The following is a 26,169-nucleotide window of genomic DNA, read 5'->3' as shown; positions in this document are numbered from 1 at the left end:
CAATAATATATAAGAAAATAAATAATTCAAGCAACTTATCAATAAAATTATTAAAAGTACTGATTTTAGATACATTGTGACTATGCACTCCCTGTGGTGGTTTGAATAAGCTTAAATCATGGGAAATGGCACTTTTAGGAGGTGTGGCCTTGTTGGAGTAGATGTGGCCTTGTTGGAGGTAGTACACCACTGTGGTGGTAGGCTTTGAGACCTTCCTCCTAGATGCCTGATAATGTTTGTCTTGCCCTGGTTCCCTTGGAAACAAGATGTAGAATTCTCAGTTCCTCCAGTACCATGCCTACTTGGACACTCCCTAAGGATTTGCAAGAATAGTCCAGAATTTGGACTTTCTTATCTATCATTATGATGCATTTTTTAGTGTTTATTTTATTGTATTGACCAGAAACTGTATTATTGAATGTATCCATGCAGGAACATGTAACTCTATTAATTCTTTTGTAGAATATGAATTTCATTGTATGAACATGCCATAGTTTATTGTGTTTTGCTCTTTATAAACATTGAGGTTTTTTTTTCCTCTTCCTTTTCATTATTGCTGCATTGGACATCTAGAATATTGTATTTTGTGTATTACATTTCTCTAAGGAACACAGGCCTCCTAGTACATGACTGTAGGCCCAGCACTTGGGAAACTGAAAATCAAATGGTCATTAATTTATGAAAACATATTCAAGCTTTCTGGTTGTTAAAATAACAAGATTCATTAGATACATGAAAATGAAAAGATGTTTCTTCCATACTACATAGGTAAGTAGTTTGAAATTTCATAAACCTAATTACTTGTAAGACTGAAATAGAGATTCACTACTTGTCTTAGACACTAATGCAATTAATTTGAATTATTACAGCTACTTTGGAGTGTAATTTATTGATATTTGATTTAATTGAAGATGCACAATGCTACTCTGCTGTGCTCCCTAGAGAAATTCTGTCTTTATTTTAATCAAATTACTTGTTTTATTTGAGAGAGAATATCTCTGTCACTGTCTAGAAGTCTTGATTGGGTTCATTTTCACAGACAATTTTATTCACAGAAATTTAATTTCACAGAATTATAAGGCACAAAATGTCTCAAGTACAACAGGTAGCAGGATGGAAAATCTCAGACATGGTAGGCAGAATGAGCTAGTAAAGAAGGGCTTTTATTAGAGGTGAGGAAAAATATACACATAGCAACTAACACAGAGAAAGAACACCAGCGAAGCAGAGGGGAACCTTTGGGACACAGAGAGTAATTTCTCCTTGAAGGCTGAGGATTTTAAGGGTCTTTGAGCATCTTTATCCCTAATTTTAGATTCAGTCAGTTTGAACAAAAAAAGAAAGAAAGAAAGAAAGAAAGAAAGAAAGAAAGAAAGAAAGAAAGAAAGAAAGACAGACAGACAGACAGACAGACAGACAGACAGAAAGAAAGAAAGAAAGAAAGAAAGAAAGAAAGAAAGAAAGAAAGAAAGAAAGAAAGAAAGAAAGGCTGATAGGACCATAACTTTGAGGTAAACGTGACGATCTGGCCTTGAACTTGTCAGACTGGTTCACATTTGCCATTCTGTAAAGTTTACCATTTTAATGACTAAGTTATTGTCTATCTCCCTATTTATCTTCCTGTAAGTTATCTATACATCTTCTGGTCCCTCATCTCTATGTATCCCAAACTGGTCTGGAACTCAGTATGTACCCCAGGGTATCATATTAATCCTCCTAGCTCAGCACATGGTGCTTGCTACCTATTATGGTCTTCCCATTTGCCTGTTGAATAGATATTACTTTATAGAGGTTATTACATATATTATTGTATAGAGATTTTATCCAGTAACATACCTTTTCTGTCAAGAGATCACATCCAAAGACCTTTTAGGTCTCTGTGATCCAATTGAAATGCAGATGCTCTCTGAATTATAGTATGATCTGACTGGAATACAAATACTCCCTTAGCACATACCTTTTATATCAAACTTAGTTTGAGGTAAACTTAGCTTGTGGAAGGAAATAGCTATGTTCAAAAGGGATGTCTAGTTGAGGTCAGAAAAAGTGACCAATCAGAGAAAGGTTTTACAGAATGAGTCAGAGATAGGATATGCCCAACTCTCGTGAGGACAAGAAGGAGAGGCTACTTTAGAGCAGATCAGGAAGAGAGAGGGAAGTCAATTGACAGTTCAGTTCAGAGTCTGGGTCAGTTCTGTTCAGTCAGTTGAGTTCAGTGAGTCAGCACCAGATGCAGTGCAATGGAATTGAGTTCGTGCAATTCAGTGTACATCAGTATAGGCAGTTGAAGTCAGAGAATAAGAAGAAGCCAGAAGATTAGAACAAATTGCCAGAGTTAGTTTGAGGCCAAGCAGAGCAATTCAGTGAGAAACTGAGGGAAGCCAGATTGAATCAATCTGAATTACACTTTAGTTTTATAGTTAGGCTGAATTTGTAGATTTCCCCCACAAAATTAACTGGCTCATTTACTGAGTTGTTTACTCTATCCCTAAAATATGTAATGCTGCTCATATTGTATATTGGGTTTTGAGGGCTGTTTTGAAACTACAGACCCATTGTCTAGGTTTCGGTCTCATTCTTTAAAGTGGGTACTTAGTTGATTGAACTATTTGAAATCTCTTTCCTGGAGACAAGTTTCCCCCTCTGGCTGGTATGCTTTCCTTTCCCTAAAAGGAGATTACTAGGGAAATTCCCATTTCTTTGGGATTTATTATTTCAATAGTTTGTTAATCAGATTGAGAGATACAGCTTTTCTTCAGAATAACATCATTTCTGTCAGACCTATTGCAATAATATCGAAACATAACTTTTATTCTTCCGAAGTAATTGTCCCCTCCAAGGCTTATTGCTGAATAGGCCCGCCCTTTCTAGTTCTTTCTGAACTCTGGCTGGCTGGTGCAACTCAGATGTTCTGGCTCAAACTCCTGTCCAACTTGACTGATTTAAACTAGCTCTTTCGGCTTCTCATTGAATTGCTCTGCTTGCCCTCAAGCTAACTGGCAATGTGTTTGAATCTTTTGGCTCCTTAGTCTCTGGCTTCAACTGTCTCTGCTGACTTTAGAGATCGTTTTTTTCAGTTTTATATTGTTTAGTTAGAACTATGTATATATGTTTCAAGCCTCTGGAGATACTCTTCCTGTTCTTACCTCTCTCCATTTCCCCTTCTATTTTATTAAACATCACAGATGTCCTTGGAATTCTCTTTCTTGCCCCTGTCTCAGACTCCAATCTTCTTATTCTTTTCAGAGTTGCTATAGTCTGAGCTTGTGACTTATAACTCTAATAAGCCAGATTGGGCCAACTATCCTAAACAAGTCAATTTAGTAATTAATAATAAAAAGCAAAAAAATAAAAAAAGGATTTATTTACTTATTTATTTACTCACTTACCCAATGTAGCCACATTCATAAGAATAATAAAGAGATCTCCAGGTCCATCTTTGGGATCTTTACATGAAATTTATGTTTAAGTTGAGGTCTGCAAGTATGTCTGGCCAAGCAATCTCATTCAAGGTATAGTTCTATTCCTCATTGACCCATGATGATCTGGGCTTCTCTGGTAAAGGGGTCTGACAAGATGTCAGTGTATAGAGTGAGGACACAACCATTTCAAGGTATGGTCGAGGAGAAGGTTTTTATTGTATATACAAGGGAGAATACATCAAGAGGCATCTAGAAGAGTGCAGAGGCGGGGGAGAACAGAGTAAGATAATCATGGCCATGAGAGGAGAGAGGGGGTGAGTGACGGAGGAAGATAAAGAAAGAGCAAAATAGAGGGGACCAAGACAGAAGCAAGAGATAGAGGGCCAAGAGAGGAAACAAAGAGACAGGAGCAAGAGAAAGGGGGCCAAGAGAAGGGACCAAGAAAGCACCAAGAGAGCACAAGCTGAGGTGGCAGGTTAGATAGGAATCAGGAGCTGGAGGAAGGGAAGTCCATGAAATGGAGAAGTTTAGGGTAGGGGTAGGGGTGAAAAGAGCTAAGAGGAGCCACAGGTACTGAGTAAGCCTGGAAGCTAGCCAGTAGACATTTTGGTATGCTTATAAGCCCCACAGTTAGCCATTTTTACTAAGTCTCTTTTGGACCTATGAAATCTCTTCCTGAACATAAGTTCCTTCTCTAGCTGGCACTACTAGCCTTTAACCTTTTCTCTCTCCCAGGATGAAATTCCCAAGGAAATCCAATTTGGAGGGTCATTGTTTCAGTAGTCTGATTGTCAACAGAAGGACACAATGTCTTTTTTCAAATATCTTCATTCTACCAGGCAAATTACAATATATTGGAATTTTATACCTCTTTTCACTGACTTGACAGATATCATAAACCATCCCAAGGGCAAAATCAATTGTGTGATCAAGAGGTCCAAAGTTTCTTCTAAGACTCAAAGACTCTTACTTCATTTATTAGTCTGTGTTAAGCTTTCCGTTTTGTTCTACCTCTTTGCTTTTTTTTTTTTTTTTACTTATTTACTCTTGCAATCTTTGTGTTACTTTCTTCTTTTTCTAACTTCTTGTGCCGGATCATATTGCCAACTTTTAAATCATTCCCTAGTTTGTGTCTCTGGAATGCATTTGCTTATAATGACTAACCAGCTGAATTCCTGGGGTTTTCTTTTGTTATTGTGGTGCTGGGAACAGAGGCCCTGCAAATGTTCTAACAGTGAGTTCTATCTTTAGCCTTGTGTTTTCATATGCATTCTTTTCACTAGGCATTTTGTTCTCTGTTGTTCTATGTATTGAATAATTTCCATTATTAATTTCCTAGCTTTAGCCAATGACTCCTGTAGAAAACATGACTTTGGGGCTAAATCTTGGATATAACTAATAGTTTTAAAAGTCTAGCTTTGAAATCTTCCTTATATTTTGATAGTAAATGTGTCATTGCTATTCTAACTGGAAGTTAGAATGTTATTTTCTTTTAATGCACAGATGAGATTTTTAAATTATTAAATATATACATAATGCATAGCCTCTCAGGTACCACATTTTTGCATCTTTTTAAAAAAATAACAGCTCACTTAGATGACAAGTTTATGTTGTTATCCTAGTATGTTTTTCATACTTTCTGGTATTCCATAGCAAATTTTGAATCTTCCTACCTTTGCTATAAAGTCTTTGGCTCCCTTCTCACAATATAAGAATACTAAACAGGGCTAGAACCTGAAGTAAAATTTAGTAAAATAGAAACCTCCAGTATATCTCCTGGGTCTTATTAAAATAAGGTAGCAGGTGTTATTGCCAAAGTGCTCAAAGACTCTATGTTTTAAATTGAAGCTCTCTTACACTAGACTCAAGGCTCAATAGATTTAATCATTACTAACATTATATGGGACATATGTTAGCAAATCAGAATGACCCAGAAATCTGAATGTGAATGAATCTTATCCGAATAGCATTATTTAGGTTACTTAAAGGACCTTAAAACGAGTTTAGTGATTTTAGACACAGTGTAATTTGTAAAGTGTCTTAAAAACAAACAAACCCAACAAATACCACGGGACTCCAGAATGAAATCAGTCTTGTTTGTTGTTTTTGTTGTTATTGCATTTTGCTTCTACCTTGATGTGATACTTTTAATGTGGAATGGAGAATATTAATTGGATGCAAGCAAATGGAGATGATCACATTTCAAAACCTAAAAATGTTTCAGCTGCCACTGAGTCATGAGTCATATATATATATATATATATATATATATATATATATATATATATATATATAACCTAAATGCCTTCTCCCATCTTGCAATCCAGGCAATCCACTACAGGAGCTCTGTGGGAGATCTCTGTGGAGATCTATAGAAATTTAGAAGGCTTGAGAGAGCAGTTATTTTTCTTAGAGAGATGTTCAATTTATGTACAAACTTCATTGACCACTAATGATATTTATTTATTTATTTATAGAGGCTATTGTGAATTTTTTGTGGGGATCAGAATTTGGATATTTAGCTTCCAGAGTCAACAGTCCACTTAAACTTAAAAATATGTCACAGAAAGAGGGTTTTTTTTTATCATGACAGAGGAAAGAATTCATATTTTAAGGCATGTGAAGAGATGCTTGACTACAAGAATGTTTAAGTCTTTAGGCAAAAAAACAAAACAAAACAAAAAAACTTGATAAGACAATAACAGGTTCCTGCTTGCCCAAACTGTAATCTAAAATGCTAGAGACTTCTTATGGACAACCCTCAAAACTTTTTTATGGAATATATTTCCACATTTTATGGGATGCATATTTGGAATTTGACATTTGGTTTCTCATGGAAACAGTGTTATATTTGATTGGGGTTTGAGGTAGGCCTGCAAACGTTCCTGTTTATTCCAAAAAAAAAAAAAAAAAAAAACCAGCTAAAACATTGTTTCAGTTTTACGCTAAACACTTTTCTTTTTAAACTTTATAAAGTATATTTAAGCATAGAAATACCTTTAAAATATATCAAATCCTCAGAATCCCAAACAATCTGACCCATATATAAGCAGTCAGGTGGGGCTTTATACACTGCTTAATTTCCAAAACTGTCAGCAAAAATTGTCTAGCAATGGGAGTGAAGGAGGTTGCCTGAATCCCAAGTTACCCTGATACTCTGGAGGCTTCGATTTTTACTTTTCTCTCTCTCTCTCTCCTGAGTTAAAATTCTCTTCTCATCATGAGGAAGGGAGACAATGGAGTGGACATTGGAGGCACATGGATCAGCTCCAGATGTCAGTGATCCACTCAAACACCAGATGGAATCCTGCTGGCAGCAGCTGGGAGGAGTTTGGGGGATGTGTGTGGGGGAACTGACCTCTTTTAATCAGTCATGCTGAAGACTGGAGTGAGATCTCCCACAGAGCTCCTGTAGCCAGATTGCCCTAGTAAGAAGAGTAGGAAGGGGGAAGGCAAAGTTCACTGCAGTGAAATACCAACTGATCTAAATACTTGGCAACAGAATGTAGGCTAGGAAACTCTATTAGTCAGATATTTGTGTTTTCAACAAAAACAAATTAGAAGAAAAGGAGAGGATGGGAAGGGGAAACTAAAGATTAGGAGAGGCTTAAAAGACCCCTAATTTTTAAAAAGTGGGCAAATTTAAAGTCTCTAGAAATGTGTTAATACCCAAATAAAATCTCTCAAAATGTGTTAAATCACAAAAGCATCTTTTGGAAAACTCATACAACATAGTTTAATCACATGCTTTATGACTCCCCACGACGCCTCCCAGATTCATGCCCCCTTTCTTGCCATCCCTCAACTTTGTGCTCACTTTCTTTTCTTTTCTTTTCTTTTCTTTTCTTTTCTTTTCTTTTCTTTTCTTTTCTTTTCTTTTCTTTTCCTCTTCCTTTTCTTTTCTTTCTTTCTTTCTTTCTTTCTTTCTTTCTTTCTTTCTTTCTTTCTCTATTTCTTTCTCTCTTCTTTTCTTCCTTCTTTCCCTCCTTCCTTTCTTCCTTCCCTCCTTCCTTTCTTACTTTCTTCCCTCCTTCCTTTCTTTCTTAATACCCACAAGTCCAATATGTGCTGCCTGTATTCTAATGGGTATGTGGCTATGAACTGAACCATGGTCAACCTACCAGAAACTACACTCTTGAAAAAATGACTCATCATCTCCCAGAAGGCCAACAACTGTCCTGAACTTGTCAGTTAGCTAGTGAACACACAAAAACCCCTTCCTTCTCTGTGCTTGAATTTTGACTGGGTTGATCTTGGGGATGTCTTGTACAGGCAACCACAGCTATAGTGGATCATGAATGCACTGTTTTTATCATATCCAAAAGACACTGTTTCACTCTGGTATCATCTTTTATTTTTTAATTAGATATTTTCTCTATTTACATTTCAAATGTTATCCCCTTTCCTAGTTTCCCCTCCAAAAATCCCCTATTCCTTCCCCTCTCCCCCTACTCCCTAACCCATCCGCTCCCGATCTCTGGCCCTGGCATTCCCCTATACTGGGGCATAGAACCTTCACAGGACCAAGGACTTCACCCATTGATGACCGACTAGGTCATCCTCTGCTACATATGCAACTAGAGCCATGAGTTCCACCATGTGTACTCTTTGGTTGGTGGTTTAGTCCCAGGGAGCTCAGTGGGTACTGATTAGTTTATATTGTGGGGCTGCAAACCCCTTCAGTTTCTTGGGTCCTTTCTCTAGCTCCTTCATTGGGGACCCTGTTCTTTGTCTAATGCATGACTGTGAGCATCCACTTCTGTATTAGTCAGGCACCGGCAGAGCCTCTCAGGAGAAAGCTATATCAGGTTCCTGTCAGCAAGCTCTTTTATGGAATCTGCAATAATAGCAAGAATATGGAAAGAACCCAGATGTTCCTCAACAGATGAATGAATACAGAAAATGCGGTACATTTACACAATGGAGTACTACTCAGCTATTAAAAACAATGAATTTATTATAGTCTTTGGACATGGAGGATATTATCCTGAGTGAGGTAACCCAATCACAAAAGAACTCACATGATATGCACTCACTGATAAGCAAATGTTAGCCCAGAAGCTCAGAATACCCAAGATACAATTTGCAAAACACATGAAACTCAAGAAGAAGGAAGACCAAAGTGTGGATACTTCGATCCTTCTTAGAAAGGGGAACAAAATACCCATGGAAGGAATTACAGAGACATAATTCAAAGGAGAGATTGAAGGAATGACCATCCAGAAACTGCCCCACCTGGGGATCCATCCCATAAACAACCATCAAACTCTGGTACCTTCTTACATTTGGTTTCACAGTCTTTCTGCCTTCTCTTCTACATATGGAGAGAGACAGTTTTGTGTGTGATGTATCATTTGTGGTGAATACCACTCACTCCACTGATATTTAGGTTTTACATATTGACCAGTTGTAAGTTTCTGATCAACACCAAATTAATTTCTCCATGTTCTGTGACCAAGGTGTGGTCTCTTTAGCAATAGAGTCTTACCATCAAGTTTTGTTGGGCAATTAAGAACAATGGTGAGGGAGTAGGTGTTAGACAATTTCCTTCATTGGCAGACAGTTGGGTATTAAGAGACATGGCTAGATAATAAAGATGGTAAAGTTACAAGATGACTGGCTTCTTTCTTACCATCTGACTTGAGACAAAAGCCTGGCAACTTAAAACAAGTATTTGGAAGACTTTTTCCTCCTGGAAGTCAGGCCTTCCTGCCTGTTGACTGGTCTGACAAGGTCAGGACTATACAAAGACATGTTTACTACCAAGATTTAGGCCTATCAGCCTCTCTGTCTTTGTTCAAATTGACCAACCCTAAATTTTGAGGGATACCCATTCAAAGGTTTTGTAAGACCGCACGCCTCAAGGAGAGGCTGGACTTTGGCTTCCCTGAGTCCTGCTCTGCTGTGTAGAAGGTCTTTTCTTTGGGTGTGCTTGACCATGCCCCTAATAAAAGTCTTTACCTGCCAATTCTATCCTGCTGTTTGCTGTGTTTGAGACTTTCCCCACTGCTACATGTCACGCTTGAGGTTTTTCCTACCTTTTCATCCTTTAGGTGACAGAGAAAACAAACCCAATCAAGAACACCTAGACAGTAATAATGATAATAACCTGTATTGTATTTTGTGAGTGTCTAAGGTACCTATAACCAACAAATATAGGGGAGGTATCCCACATGTGGTTTGAACTATTTATTTGGAGACCTGTGGCTTCTGGGGTGAGCATAATGCTCTGTGTAAGGTAACTCCAATTAAACTAATTCATATATATATATATATATGAATTAGTTTATATATATATATAATATATATATATATATACTTATGAAATGTCAGGTTTTCTGAGGCCTTTTCACACATCTTTAGTGTTGGTTGTCCCTCCCCTAACTTTTTCTGCTCCATTCTCCCACCATCTTTTTTCCCACCTAAGCCTTCCTCTCCATTATTTTTCCTTTCCTCTTCTTATCACCTGTGTTCTACTCCCCTCCTTCTCTCTCCCTTGCCCACCAATGCACCATTTCTAGTTTATTGCTTTCTCCAGGAATTCCAATCTAAGCACACAAATCTAAACTAATTTTAAAGCAAAGGATTAATTACTATAGTCTGAGCATTGATTGTGTATGGCTAAGTGTGGAGGTTTTGAACTGGGCGGCACATAGAGATAGGGAGTCTAAGATGATTAAGCTGTTCAAATGTGTCTGCTTTTGACTTGATAATAGTTATATGAACATTGATTTATACGAATTGATTACAACATTTGTGTGTTTTTCGTTACCCATTTTTTTCTTTATAATAAAATCTTGTTAGACCACAGAGGCAATGCAACTACTGAGAAGCTGACATGATTACAGATAAAGGAAAGGAGAGGAAAGGCATTGCCATCAGAACAGATGGCCAGGAAGGTACAGTAATGACAGAAGAGACAGGGGGAGGGATTCAAAGCTTGGCAAGAATAGGATCACTTGCCAAACATTTTCCAGCAGAATTCAGGGTTGAAACCCTTACCCCTCACTAAAGGGACATGCATAGGTTATGGAGGTATAGCTCTAAAAATTATATGATGCTAAAAACAAGTATTTCATGAGATGCTTCTGCTCCTTTTCCCAAGATGAATAATATTGCCAATCCACCTCAAAATTTATGAATTAACAAGATGTGGTCTGAAGTTTCAAATCTTAATATTATGGCTCAAATTGACACAGGATTTAAAGTAAAAATAAAATACCTCCCAAAAATGACAAGAAATTGAAGCTAAACAGCCTGGGAATTGGGATAATAGGATGTAAGTGGAAAGTTAGTAATAGGGATTCAGGAATAGGGTTGGGATTCAAAATCGAGGCCAAACTTTGGACAGAACAAATCCGAGATTTCATATCAGCTGAAGTAGCAAATTAATCAATTATGAACTCAGGAAAATTTGCCAAAGTAGGCAACCAGTAATTTGATATGGGAAGGACATAGTGTTATAACAGGATAAACAGTGAAGTTGATTTTATGTAGCCATTCTAGTTACAGAAAACAGATTCCTTCATTTCTCTTTAGTAAAGTGTCAAGACTTGAGCTAGAAGTTTGGTCACCATGAGTCTATAGGAGTGGGTGTGTGGTTGTCAAATACTCCCAGTTGTGGGAGTTATTTTTCTTATAATCTCTAATGAAATAAAAATAACTTCGTTATCATAATGTTTCTCCTAGATTTAGAGTCAAGCCCACTTTTTAAGGTCAGTATCCTCTCGTGGATGATAGTGTTTATCTTGACTACCTCTCATCAGAGGCCTGGAATGTCTGAGTGTTTCATTTTGTATATGTTAAGAAGGATAAACAGGTTTCAGGTTGTTTTAACATGATACCTGCATTTAAATGTGTCCCTTCTGGACCAGGGTGCACAGATAGATCTAGTTATGAAAGGGAAATAGAATAGTTATGGATGGATAGTTGGAGTCTTGAACATGACAATCAAATCAGGAAGGATGAGAGAGGGTATATGAACAAAGCCAATTAAAATTAAGGGCCATTTGAAGTATAATATGGAAACCTAATTCAATAGAATCCTCTTAAAATACATACATATATGAAAGTGAAATTACCAAATAATGAGAAAGAACCACAACTGGCATCTCTTCTTAGTCAATGAAGCCTCTAGTACAAGGATTAGGATACATCCAATTGAGTTGTTGGCCAAATAGGTACCATGGGAATCCCCAAACAACCAGGCTGTTGCCATAGGTATAGGTTGTTTCCACCAACTAGTGACAAGATCCCATTGTGGAAGGCAATAACTACACCACTCACTGAATTTCAAGAAGTCAAACTGATGTCTACATAGAATCTTTACTCCTATGTTCTACTATCTTTGACATAGAAAGGGTACTCTGCATGATTCCAGTATGAAGAACATAAATGCTTATCTAGCCACAAAACCTTTGATTGTCAATGCTCTCCTGTCTGCAAAATTTGCTAGTGCAATGGTGACGTAAAGCTTGTAGGAATAACCAAATAATATCTGATTTGAATTAAGGACCACTTCAGGAGATAGAAACCATACCAGATGCAGCTTGAGTGACCAAGAATCTGAGACTAGATAGCACAAGGCCTATTGTTCTAAAATCCAGGTTGCAGTAAAATGACTTGCAATGACATAAATGAGGAGTCATAGATCAGTGCCTTGCTCAGCCACCTTCACAGAGGCTTCCTCCCACAGCAGATGGGAACAAATACAGAGACCCCCCCAGCCAGATATTATGCAGAAAATGAGAGACTTTGGAACACAGCTCTAATTGGGATGTCTGCATCAAATCCCTTCCTTCAAGGCTCTGGGAATCCTTTATAGCAGTGGTCAGGAAGAGTGTAAAAGCCAGGGAGATGGAGGACACCAATGTTCACCAAATCAACAGCTCATATAATTCATGGAGACTGAAGCAGCGTGTGCAGGGCCAGCAGAGGTCTTTAGGTCCCCTGCATATATATTACTGCTTCCAGTTTACTGTTTTTATGAAATTTCTGAGTATGTAAATGAGTCTCTCTCTCTCTCTCTCTCTCTCTCTCTCTCTCTCTCTCTCTCTCTCTCTCTCTCTCTCTCTCTCTCTCTCTCTCTCTCTCTCTCTCTCTTTTCAAGACAGGGTTTCTCTGTGTAGCTCTGGCTGTCCTGGAACTCACTCTGTAGACCAGGCTGGCCTCGAACTCAGAAATCCACCTGCCTCTGCCTCCCAAGTGCTGGGATTAAAGGCGTGTGCCACCACTGCCGGACTTGGGTCTCTGTTTCTTGTGCCTTCTCTTGGGCTCTTTTCCTTCTATTTGTTTGTTTTATCTGAATCAAATGAGTCAGTTTTTTTAAATTTTATTATTATCCCTTAGAAACCTGTTTGTCTTCTAATGAGAGACAGAAATTGGAGCAGATCCAGACAGAAGAGGAGGTAGGGAGGAACTGGGAGAAGTAGAAAGAGGGAAAACCATAATTAAGATATATTATGTAAGAAAGAAATTGTTTCCAATAGAAGAAAAAAGTATCTCTTCAACCTTCAGCTTAATGATTTTAGTATCTATGGATGATCATTACCTAGCCTCATTATTTTATTAAGCTTGAAGGTTGATGATTTTTCTAGTGTCATTTAATGTGGTCATCTCTTCTGCATTTATTACTTTGAATTCTTTTGTAAAGAAGAAAGCTTTTAAGTTAACTCTGTGGTACTGTGAAATACCATTTTTTTTACGGGAAAGACAGAATAACATGCTTGATTGTTGCCACCTATTTAACAATTTTCAGGATGATGGGAAACGTCTCATGTGCTTGTATCATCCCAATATAAAGTAATGGATTTTTACATATTTAATTTTTTCAGTGCATCCACCGAGTTTTCATTTTGATACTCAAATTGTCCCATGTTAGGACAAGGGAAAAAAATTCCAAACTGGGTCCCACACCTTTTGACGTGACCATGATAGCTATTGGTAGCGTCTTTGATTTCTAAAAGAGAAGGCATTATTGCTCATCTAATATAGTCCAAAATAAGAATATTGCTAACCATTTGTCCAAGGAACACTGATTTTATTAAAAGACTACAATTTACTATGCCAGAGGTGTTCATCATTAAATAAATATGCATCACTTCTAAGTATTGCCAAGAATCACAGTTAATAATTACTGTTCTGGGACTGGACCCCATACCTTGCACATATGTAGCAGATGTACAGCTTGGTCTTCATGTGGGTCTCAAACATTTGGAGCAAGGCCTATCCCAAAAGCTGTTGCCTGTCTGTGGGATATGTGGGGACTACCCAGGAGGCTTCTACCCACTCATAGGAGAAAGGGAAGGATGATGGGGGAAGTATTGCAGGAGGGGGCCAGTGAGCAGGATGTAAAGTGAATAAGTAAAAAAAAAATAAAAAGGAAAAAAGTGAGAGTTTGTTGTGATATTTCTGATTCTGACTTGACTCCACGACTTTTACACAGGTTTAAAACATTATTGGTTTTTTATTTTTTGGTTTTTATTCAATTTACATCCTGATCACAGCCCCCCTCTTCCTAGTCCCACCCTTACAAATCTCTCTCCCCCTATTTTCTCTACCCCTTCTCCTCAGAGAAGTAGGGCACCCCTTGGGTACCAGCCCACTTTGGGGCATCTAGTCTCAGCAGGTATAGGCATATCCTCTCCCAAAGAGGCCCATCCAGGAAGTTCAAGTAGTGGGGAGAAGAGGGAGACTGACATACCCTATTCTACTTGCTATGGGACCCACATGAACTTCAAGCTGCACATTTGCTATAGATGTGTAGGGAGTCTAGGTCCAGCTCCTGCATGTACCCTGGTTGGTGGTCTATTCTATGTGAACCCCCATTGCCTTTGTTAGTTGACTATGGGCATCTTCTTCTGGTGACTTTAACCCCTCTGAATTGCTCATTTCTATCTTCCACTCTTCAAAAAGGCTCCCTGTGCTCCATGTGATGTTTGGCTGTAGGTTTCTGTATCTGCCTCCATCCACTGCTTAATGAACCCTCTCAGGAGACAGTTATGCTAGGCTCCTGTCTGCAAGCATAGCAGAGTATCATTAATAATGTCAGGGTTGGCTCTCTCCCATGGGATGAATCTCAAGTTGGGGCAGTCATTGTTTGGCTGTTCCCTTAGCCTCTACTCCATCTTTATCACTGCACATCTTGTAGGCAAGACAAAGTCGGGGTTGAAGGCTTTGTGGGTGGATAGATGCCAGCCCCCAAACCTCTTGAAGTCATGCCTAGCTATAGGAGATTGCCACTTCAGTCTCTATATCCCCCTCTGGTAGGTATTAAAAACAAAGACATCATGAATTTTGCAGGCAAATAGGTGGAACTTGAGAATATCATCCTGAGTGCACTAACCCAGAGCTAGGAAGAAACATATGGTATGTACTCACTTGTAAGTTGACATTACCCATAAAGTTCAGGATAACCAAAGAAACTGGATATAATAAGAAGGTCCCAAGGGAGGATGCATGAATCCTACTCAGAAGGAAAAACTAAATAGTCATTAGAGATAGATGGAGAGAGCTAACTGGATAGGAGAGGAACTGAAGAGGGGAACTGGGATCAGGTAGGCCTGGGAGTGAAAATGGAAATTGGCTGGGGGGGGGGGAGGGGTGGGCATCTCTGGTGACTATCTGAAGGCCTGGGATGGGAAAAGATATGAAAGTATAGAGGGTGACCCTAGTTTAAATATTATTTCTAATTACACAGATGTATGTTTGTAGTATGTGTAGGTCAGTGTGGAGCCAAGTAGAGAGCACTAGATGTCTGGAGGTACAGGTGGTTGTGAGCCATACAACATGAGTATTGAGAAACAAACTCAGGTCCTCTGGAAGAACAGTACATGCTCTTAACTACTAGATCTAACTCTCCCACCCAGGTTTTTATTTATTATTACCATATAATATTATTACCATATAATAACTCTAAAATTAGACACAATGATATGATCATTATTAAAATTACTGAACACAGGTTAGATTTTTGTGATAATCTATACTCCTACTATAATTCAACAAATGATGTAAAGTTAAAGTTATGCATCTTAAAGCTAAGTTGAAATAATGCTTTTTTTCCCTATATGGATTTGCCAAATTTTGATATAAACTTAGGCTTGTTTGTTTCATTTTGCTTTGTCTTGTTAAGGATTTTTATCTTTTTGGTAAATTTTGTTCCAAATTCAAAGTTTATAATGTTGTAGATATAAAGAAATGTCTTCGTGTTTTAATGCTGTGGAGAAATGCCATAATCAAGGCAGCTCTTATAAAGGCCTACATTTAATTGGGACAGGCTTATAGTTTCAGAGGTTTAGTCCATTATCATCATGGTAGGAAACATGGCAGCATGCAAGCAGGCATGGTGCTGGAGAAGGAGCTGAGAGTGCTACATCTTGATTTGATGGCAACTAGGAGGATACTTGTCTTCTGCAGGCAGCCAGAAAACTGGAATTCCACACTGGGTATAGCTTGAGCATAGGAGACCCCCAAGGCCTACCCGCGCAGTGACACACTTTCTCCAACAAGTCCACAGCTACTCCAAAAAGGCCACACCTCCTAATAATGCCATTCGATTTGGGCTAAGCATCCAAACACATGTGTCTGTGGAGACCAAACATATTCAAACCCACATAAGAAGTCACAAGATCTTTAAAAAAAGAATGTGATATGAAGGCGCACTTATGTGATTCCAGTGTTTATGAAACTGAATCATCAGTAGGCATCTTGGAATTGGAGTTATACATTGTTGTGAGCTGCCTGAGTGAGTGCTGGGAACTAAACTTAACACACATTCATTATTATTATTATTATTATTATTAATTTATTTTTCTGTGTATCTGTACCTTATGTATGCCTGATGCTGCACAGGTCAGAAGAGGGTATAGCATCCCCTGTAAGTGTGATCACACATGTGGGTGGTGAGAATTGAACCCAGGTCTTCTGGTAGCGCAGCAAGTGCTCTTAACCATAGAGTCATCTCTGCAGTCTTAGATATTCTTAAGAGTTATCTCTTTCTTCTGGTTTACATTTTAACTTTTAATTTGTTCACTTGTTCAACTTGTTATTGAGTCTTGAAGTAAGTACCAGACAGATACTAATCACATGTTGCTGACTCCGTTACTTTTGTTGCAGTCTTCCTTTGTTTCTGAGCTTATTTTGAAGTGAAAATCTTTGGGGGTTGGCAGAGAGAGCTACTATTTATAAATTTAAGCCGTTTTCACAACAGAAACTTCTAAGTAACAAATTAAAGCAATTTAGTTGTCTAAACCATAAACTGGATTAATCATATTCCCTAAGTAGGTAGATATATTGTAGTGAATTCCATACATCTTCAATGAACAGTCCAACAAAATTAGCAGAAAAAGGAGACTAATGTGTACTTTCCTGTTTTCTATGTGTAGATGTTTAAGAGGAGGGAATTGCATGGTAAAATAAGGAACTCTCAGTACCCTGAAAAATTTGAAAGAGAATATCCTTAATAAACTTTTCACAAAGGGAAATCATTTATATTAAATATATATTTAGATTTACAAAACATTTTATTGATTATACTCTTTTTAAAAAAATTTCAAGACTATCAAAACATTCTTTTGGAGCAGTTCAAAGTGTGAACTAGAGTGTGAATATAACCATTTTATCCTGATTTCTGTTCCTACTCTGTAAGGCTCCAAGCAATAGTTCCAAGGAATATCAGTCAGTGTGTGTGTAGAAGTTCATCCTTGGAGTTAATGTATTTTTAGCAAAAGGATTGTTCCAACCGATGAGATGGTGTACTGTGCTCTGAAGGATGCTGGTGAAGTAAAAATGACTTTATAGTGAAGTGTTTCTAGGCCAGATGGTGAAAAGAATGTAGAAAAGGTAAGGAAGCTCATGTCTTCAGCAGTCAGTAAAAGAGGCAAGAAAAGAACAGCACCCTGAGTCTTTAAGAAAATGTAACCACTCAAATACAATCAGAAATTGGGACAGATTAACTGTTTATGGGATGTCTAACAGCTTTTGTTAATTATTATCCTAGCATAACTTTTTAAATAATTATGAATGATTTTGTACTCTAGTCCCAGACTGAAATGAATTTTAGTTTTTTTTTTAATGTTTAAAAGTATGTGTGTGTAGGCCACATGTTTGTGTGATGGGGCTTACATGTGTAAGACTGAAGGCAACCTGGAGTATTTGTCCTTTCCACATTGTTTGAGGCAGAGTCTCTTCTTGTTTGCCATTGTGTTGTATACTTGAGGCTAGCCGGACAAAGAGCTTCTCTTGGTCACTGCTGCCCATCTCATAGCATAGGAGTGTTATAATTATAGATGTGCACCTCTATGTCTGACTTTTGCCTAAGTTTGCAATATCTGAGCTCAGGTTGTCAGGGTACATGGTTTTACCCACTGAGGTATCTTTCTGCCTCCCTATGCAGTTTACATTGGTTTGTAGACAAAGCTCACGTTTTGTTCCAGCTATGTTCTTGCATGTCAGTGGGTGATCGAGTTGCTATGTGATTCTTTTGTGTCTATTGCAGCTCTGACCCCCAAGTTTCCTTGAGTAGTCTTCTTGAAGTACTAAAGGGATGCTCATTTAGCTCATGTTGTAATCTGCCTCTCTCCAAGCATATCTATTCTTTTTCTATTTTACTTTAATTTCTCTGGCATCACTCCCAGTCTGTTTGGCCTAGCAGATGCTAGCCACAGCTTGTATTTACCATGTCAGTTTCAAATATCTTCTGTCTCCTTTTTACCCTGGAACAGAAACTCAGGGAAAACAAATAAATCTTTTAGCTTCACTGGCTTTTAGTTACTTGCTTTTGGTTGACGTTAAAAGTAACTAATTTTGAAGGTCACACAGCTGAACAAAAGTAACTAATTTTGAAGGTCACACAGCTGAACAACATGTTGTTAGTTTCTGCTTACTTTTGGGGTAGATAAGCCCTCTGAGGTCTGGATGATGATGATAAGGGTCGCCTAAGCTTTTCTCAGAGGCTTGAAGGCTGCTTCTGTTCAAAGCATTGACTACTCACCTGGGCCTGCACAGATGCCCATTAGTAACTAAAACAAGGTGAAACCTGTTTGTGCTCATTTTTGCATGTAGACTTAGGGAATGCTTAACTGGAGCTGACAATGTATGACTGGTATATTTCAAACTGCCCTAAATCTCTCTTTTCCTCCTCCAAGATGCCAAGATAAGGATAACAGAGATGTTTTCAAGATGTACAGTAGCAGCATCACCTTGTGATTACACTTTTACCAGACACTAGTTTCACAGTATCCTGTTCTAGACCACCAGAGTAGAAGCTAGAAAATTCCAAAAATTGGGGGATTTTTTTCCAAAATCAATCCTGAACCCGAAACTAAAGACAAAAGGAGCCTGACTCTTTTTTATATTAGATATTGTCTTCATTTACATTTCAAATGCTATTCCAAAAGATTCCTATACCCTCCCCCTGCCCTGCTCCCCTACCCATCCACTTCTGCTTCTACTTCCTGGCCCTGGCATTCCCCTGTACTGGGGCATATAATCTTCACAAGACCAAGGGCCTCTCTTCCCAGTGATGGCTGACTAGGCCATCTTCTGCTACATATGATGATTTAAAATGCTCATTTCAGGATACTAGTCTATCATCTTGCTTTTGTGGCTTTACTGAATATATCTTTTCACAAGCATCAAAAATTTTCTTTGAAGTCTTAAAAGAGAACATCAAGGTGCCTTCAAGTATAACTACTGATCCCAATTAAATCTGCAAGTGAGCTCTGTACTCAGTTCTGAATAAACACTGATGTTCAAAAACATTAACTTTTGTGAGCTAGAAGGAGCAAAAGGAAAGCAGAAGTCATGCACTGGTTCTGTGAGAGGCTCTAAGCAGATAGACTTAAAGACTTGGGTGACTGTTTTAACAACTGTAGATGGAAACTGAGATAACAAATGGGGAATGTAAAACAGAGCAGGTTGTATTTAGGAGTATATATGTATATGCATATGCATGTATACATGTACAAACAACTGATGTGGAAGAAAAGGTCCTGAATTTAAACAGAGAGCAAAAGGGGGTATATGGGAGTATTTGAAAGGAGAAATGAAAAGAAGAGTGATGTAATTATAATTACATTGTAATCTTGGAAAATAAAGAAGCAATAAAAGCAAAAAAAAAAAAAAAATTTTTTCTTTGAGTCCTTGGACCAGTACCCCCTTTTTATGTAACAAGCAGATAAAGCTAGATTTTGTAGCACTTCTACCTCTTAAAGCTACATCTCCTTTATTCATAGTCTTGAGATTTATATATTCACCACCAGGTTGATTATAATGGATTATTTACCTCATCTCCATTCATTGGCATTTATTCATACCCATTCATTCAATTAATACTGATTGGGTACTTACTGCTAGTCACTTTGATAGGCTGTTAAGATAAATCATTTATTTATTCCCACTCATTCATTTAATATTGATTGAGTGCTTACTGTTAGTCACTTTGATAGGCTGTTAAGATAAACAAGTGAACATGCCCATGGTGCCTATTATCACAGAGTTTAAGATTTAGCAATGAACAAAAAAAATAAAATAAAAACAACAAAATTTTAGTAATAGAGATAATAATTCTTAATAATCACACTAAAGATAAAAGTATGAATTCTAGCAAGTTCCATAAAGGAAAGAAAGATTGTTTCATGAGATCATATGAAAAAGTGCAGTTTACCTGTAGGTAAAAGTTTGGGATCAGGAATGACTTCCTTTAAAAAGTGATGCTTAAGCTGAGAGTTGTACAGCAGAAATGACTGAGGAGCCTGTGGTCATGTCAGGTCCATTAGAATGTGTCTAAAGACCTGGCTAAACTGGATAGTGTTGAGACCCTCAGCTGATGTGTTCTGGTGGGGCTTATGGGATGCCTTCTTCCTATGACTGCATGTTACAGGGCTGACAAGTCAGAGTTATTTCTATGTATCCTTTGAACTCCTTTGTTGGTCACCTTTGGCTCAACCTTTGGCAGTTCTGCAGAAGTTTATCTGCAAGGAAGATAGCTGAGGATGTTTCCATTCAAAGGAGTTTCTCCCGTCCCCACTCAAGATCAGTCATCTAACCATAGCTTCATTCACACTGTCTTTCCTATGGACATATACAATTCTGATATTTTTCCAGGTTTTATTTGAGCCTTAAAAATACAAGTGAAGTGGGCATTTGATTTGGAAGGAACAACAGTTTATTTCTGGGTTCAGGTTTGACTTCCAGGGCCTGATCTATTCCTGACAAGAAGACTGAAAGAGACACAGAGGGACAGGTCACATAAAGATACAGGACCTAGACATTCCTCTACAAGTTAAGGAGGGAAACCAGCTGGAAGGCCAACTCTGTCCTTGTCTTGATCTTGGATTTTAGGACAATGAGAAAATTCATATTTTTCATCTGGTTGGTTGGGTGGTTCTTTTGTTTGTTTAAAGAAGGTTGTGAAGATCCAAAAACAGTTATTAGTATCAGCATTTATGATATGGAATCCTGTCTTCTGTCATGGCATGAGCCTTTATCCTATTTTTAACTGTGAACAGCTGTGAATGTCCACAGATATGTACAATATTGGGCCTATTTGGTAAGAAGAAGAGGTTCAGGAGAACCTTCTTCAAAGATTGACAGGCAGTTAACAGTTGCTAGGGGGAGGAGTTTATGAGAGGCCCTGCCTCTACTTTTAATGGTTGCTAAGGAAGATAGGCTCAGAAGCCTCCACTACTACTAGAATTTGTAGGTAGTTAAAAGTTCTTGGAGTGTGGAAGGTGCTGTAAGGATTTCTACATAGCTATCCAGTGTTAGTGAGGAAGGACTTATGAGTCCCCCACCCTAGGATTTATAGGCAGTTAATGGTTGCTAGATGGAGGGGCTCTTGATCCTCTATAAGAACCGAAATTATTTTTCTCTTCATTGTTGAAGCTGTCCATAAATGGCCTACACTTCAGTAAGTAATTCCAATTGTACTCTTTGGTTCAACAAGCTACACTTCATGTCTCTCCAGAAAGGCACATTAATTAGCAAGACCAGGTTTCTGGGAATGAAGTTGAGGCCGACATGGTAGATAATGTGGGCTGGCAGCAAGCCCTGCCTTTCCCTTCTGCTGTCTAAAGCCTGGCAAGGTGAGGAGGGGCTGGTAATTGAGCAGTGGTTTGGGGAACAATGTTATCTTTATCACCCACCATTGCCTGTGCTAATGTGTCTTCCTGGCTAGTTTCCTCTCTTCTTGTCCAGTTTATGTTAGAATTAGCAAATCCGGCAATACTGCTACTAGAGAACTGAGTCACTTCATGACTTTCCTAAGATGAGAAAGTTCAGTTAGAGTCTGTCTTCCAGCTTTCTAAGGTCTCATTTTCCAGTTCTTTTTGATATATTTTCTTTCTAAGCCCGAAATCTTTTCCTATTTCAATGAGATGTCCATCTGTTTTCAAGTTTACTTGAAGTGGAAATGAATTTTCTAGAAAGTGTTCAGACTTAAGAGTCAACCCAGAGAAGAAACTCTAGCTTCACCACTTCCTATACGACAAACCGTTGCTGTAGCTATTTAGTTCCTAAGTCTTCATTTGTCTTATTTGTAAAATAAAGATGATAACACCTGTCTCCGGAGATTGGGGCAATGATTACAGAAGAGAAGATACATAGAAGAGACTGGTATTGGCTTGCAGTGAAGGCTAGCTTCCCTTTAACTCCTGTATCCTTACCATTGAATTTGATTTTTCTTTCCTTCTTAGATGTCCGACTCCTATACAGCAGACTTCCCTTTAAAAGATGTGAGCCTTGGGAGAGTCCTTTTGACTATTTTTCCATATCTTATTTTTTTCTAATGATAAACAAGTGTCTTCTCATTATTAAAAAATTTAGTGCCTTCAGTGATTTGTATGAAAGAGGTCAACTCATATAGAGACAGAGCTTACAAGGCCACAGAAGGAATAAATGGAAAGCTACCAATAAGATGGATGTAACCCTATCCATTTATGCACCAAATATGTCTTGACTATTATTGTCTTCACAATGTAAGGCATAGCTACTATTTCATAATATATCATTGTTAAGAATAGGGGATAATATACATTTTGATTTAAGATACCAGGGTTTCAGAAGATTCTGGGAACTATCCCACTAAGATACAGAGCTTCCTATTTTTGTTAGCTTGGTATTTGACCTTACTGGAGTGACCGTTCTTTACATTTACCCCAAACCACCATTTTCTAGTTATGCAACCTGGCCACATTGTTTGACCTTAAATGTTCCTTTTTGCCCTGTAAAATAGAATAAATTAGTTTTCCTCACAATTTTATGAGAATGTAAGTGAATTAACTTACAGAAAGTATTTGATACAGTGTCATGCACATAATGAGTATTCAGTACCTGTGATCTTATTTCTAGTTTTACAACCATCATTATTTTGGTGAAGAGAGACTAATAGACTGTGTGCCAGATATCAAAAAGTGTATTTGTTTCTCATCTCATGCGACATAGAATGGATATGGCAAACATGAATTTCAATTCTGGTCTTTAGTAGACATAAGAACTTAAGTATGACCCTCAATATCTTTGAGAGTTAATTGTGGTTGCAACTTGAGTGTATTAAAAATGTCAGGGGGGTTAGTGAGTTACAACTTTGGGTATGTCTATGATAGTATTTCCAGCTCTGATGCAATAAATGGATTAATCCACTGATGGATTCATATGATGGCATTATTAGGAGGTGACGAAAGATAAGAGGTGTAGCCTAGTTCAGGTAAGAAGGTCAATACAGGGTGTGTCCTCAGGTCCGTATCATGTCCTAGCCGTAACTCTTACATGGATCCTGTTTCTCTGTTTCCTGTCTGCCCAGAAGCAAAGAAGCAAAGAGCAGATCTAATTCCTCACATAGTCCCTGTGCTATATCATCATATTGCAAAGTGGGCCCAAAAATATGGAGCCAAGAGATCATTGGCTTTGGTAACAGTAAGCCAAAGTAAATGTTTCTTCCTTTAGAGCTACTTTCTTGGTTATTTTACTTATAGCTACACAAAATAATGCAATATCATTAAACTATAGTTATCAGATATAGAAAATAAGGAGAATAATGGCTTGTATTCATAAGAAATTTAGGAAGATTACATGGAATGGTAAGATGATTCTATATCATCTACATCCTAAGGCAGTGTATAGATTTCATTTTCTGCTTTTATAGTGGAATACCACATACTGGAAAATTTGTAAACCATTGTATGAACCCTGATTATGGAACCTGGGAAGTCTAAGATCAAGGAGCTGAATTTGAATTTTCTTGCTGAATCATAACATGACAAAAGATTGAGCACAACTAGAAAGGGTGGGGAACTTAACCTATTATTGTAATCTGAATCTTATGAAAACTAGCTGATTCCCGAGAATCTTCATTCGTTCATAACCTAATTAATCTTTATGCTTCAACTCTGTGTGTGTGTGTGTGTGTGTGTGTGTGTGTGTGTGTACGTATATATGAGTGTATACGCATGTGAAGGTCAGAGGTTAACACTGGGTATTTTTCTTAATATTTTCCCACCTTCTTTTTGGAGACATTGTTTCTCATAGGATCTGGTGCTCAACAATTAAGTTAGACAGGATTGTCAGCAAGTCCAAGGAATCCTACTGTCTGTACCTCCCCAGAGCTGGGATGGTAGTCATGTACCTCAAAGCCTGATAATCAAGCAACACATATTTAACTCTCTGAACCATCTCCACAGGCTCCACCTTATTTTTCATAAATACACTGTGTATCTATATTTTTCAATAATTCATCCTTGAATTTTTGGACTCAAGAGCTCTTACTGCCTTTGTATTCTGACTAGTTAGGAGTCCACATGTAAGAATCCATACTTGAAAATTTTCCTACCTCTCAATAAGGTCTCAGTGACATTTAATAGAATCTTCTGGCTGAAGCTGGTATTTTCTTGTAGACCTAGGGATGAGTCTGAGGGACTGGGTCTGCTGGGTGCAGGGGTAGTGTAGGGCAGAGAGAAAGGAAAAGGACTGCTGGCAACATGCCTGATATTCTCCACGATGACAAATTTTAAGCATGAATTTTTGAGTGGTTATTCAAATCACAGTAAGTACTTAGTCTAATGACTAAATGGGCATAGCAACATACAACACAAATTAGTTATTATAATTACAATTATCATTTTAGTATCTCCAGTATCTCCTCTTGCATCACCTTTCTACCTTCTGTGTTTGGGCTCTTTTTGGAGAAAGTAGAAATAATTTTTCACAAGAGCAATGCATTTATACCTGTCTTCTGCTTTATTATGCAGGAAAATATATTCCTTTGACTAAATCTCACCACTGAAGACTATGCTCTGGTCTTTGGTGGATTGTTTGTTTGTTTGTTTATGATGTTTTAATTTTAAAAAAGATCTCTGTTTTCCTAGACAGAAAGGTAGCATCTCTCCTATATCCCATTGATTTGCTCTACTTTCCTCTATGTGAAATATATATTTATATATATTACAAACACATGCTCACGCGTGCGCGCACACACACACATGAAATTACAGTGAATCAGTAAAGAGATTTCATGCTTCATTCTGGGACCAATGGCTCTCATTGACTAAATTGTGAATCAACTCTAGTCAACTACACTTCAATTAATTTCAATTAAGATGTACATTTGACCCACTAATGTCAAATGCAACGTATTCAGCTTCTAAGAGTCTCCACTATTTTCTGTAAGGAGGCTTTGGCCTTCACATACATTCATACCATTCTGATATGCAGATATCTTCAGGCCAGCCTGTGCATGGAAAGAGGAGACAAGTGTGTGCTTGAGGGTGGGGGTGGGGAAGAACAGAAATTAACTGAGTTATAAAGCATAGAGTTGCCAGGTTATAGGAAACATTAAACTAAACAGCCTGAACAGTCCATTTGCTGAAAAGACATTTCATTATTTCAGCAAGAACTAGTCAGAGATGAGAGCCCATAAAATAAACAAAGAGACACTAGCATTTGATTTTAATGTCTTTCTATTTTGCCACAGGCCACAATTTAATTAAAATTCTGAATAGAAATTTTGAGTCAATACTGTCTCCTCCCTAGCAGCCCAACAATGGAGACAAAATATCCCCAATCCCTTTCTGGCATTTGGGACCGTTCAACTGAGTGCCCTAAGCTAGATGATCTTTGCTGGTTCTCTCTACCTCATTTCAATAACAGGAGCACTGAGAAGAGAAGTTTGCTATGCTCAGTATTTTAATATAGGCCAAGTATTAAAAGAATTGTAGACATAATACCCCTTATTTTAGAGAAAACTGTTGGCCTGAGTGTTTAGAATTTGATGGTAAGATATGGTGCAAGTATGAGTTACAGGGAAAGTCATGATTTTGTTAGTTCAATCTTCATGGGTAGAGCAATTGTTGGGAGTGAGAATTCAAAGTTATAGCTTCAGTTTTTTTCTTTTCTTTTTTTTATTATTAGATATTTTCTTTATTTCATTTCAAATACTATCCCAAAAGTTCCCTATAGCCCCCCCCGCCCCTGCTCCCCTACCTACCACTCCCACGTCTTGGCCCTGGTATTCCCCTGTACTTGGGCATATATACTTTGCAAGACCAAGGGGCCTCTCTTCCCAATGATGGCCAAATAGGCCATCTTCTGCTACATATGCAGGTAGAGACATGAGCTCTGGCGGTACTGGTTAGTTCATATTGCTGTTGTACCTACAGGGTTGCAGCCCCCTTCAGCTCCTTGGGTACTTTCTCTGGCTCCTCCATTGGGGGCCCTGTGTTCCATCCAATAGCTGACTGTGAGCATCCACTTC

This window comes from Mus pahari, chromosome X, assembly GCF_900095145.1.
Source record: "Mus pahari chromosome X, PAHARI_EIJ_v1.1, whole genome shotgun sequence".
Lineage (NCBI taxonomy): Eukaryota > Metazoa > Chordata > Mammalia > Rodentia > Muridae > Mus > Mus pahari.
The sequence above is the reverse complement of the archived record's forward strand: the minus strand, read 5'-3'. Positions refer to the sequence as shown.